This window comes from Nannospalax galili, unplaced genomic scaffold (assembly GCF_000622305.1).
Source record: "Nannospalax galili isolate Female #2095 unplaced genomic scaffold, S.galili_v1.0 scaffold17, whole genome shotgun sequence".
Classification (NCBI taxonomy): Eukaryota; Metazoa; Chordata; class Mammalia; order Rodentia; family Spalacidae; genus Nannospalax; species Nannospalax galili.
The window spans coordinates 1,713,416-1,713,712 of record NW_008342276.1 but is presented as its reverse complement, the minus strand read 5'-3'; positions in this window follow the sequence as shown (position 1 = coordinate 1,713,712).

Here is a 297-nt window from a genome sequence, read left to right as displayed (position 1 = left end):
AGTCAAAACAAAACACTATGTTGCCACCAACTCCACCAATCCTGTAGAAGAGTTCTACAAGGAAAACCCCTTAGAGATAACCCAGGACACTGAATTTAAAAAAATATTCATAAACATGATCAAGGAATTCAATGAATTTAAAGAACACATGAACAAACAAATCAAAGAGCTAAAAGAAGATAGGGATAAACTTCTGAATGAATTCACAAAAGACACAAGCAGAAATGAAGAAGAAAGTGCAAAACTTAATAGGTCAACTTGAAACAACAGGGGAAAGTATCATGAATGAATGAAATA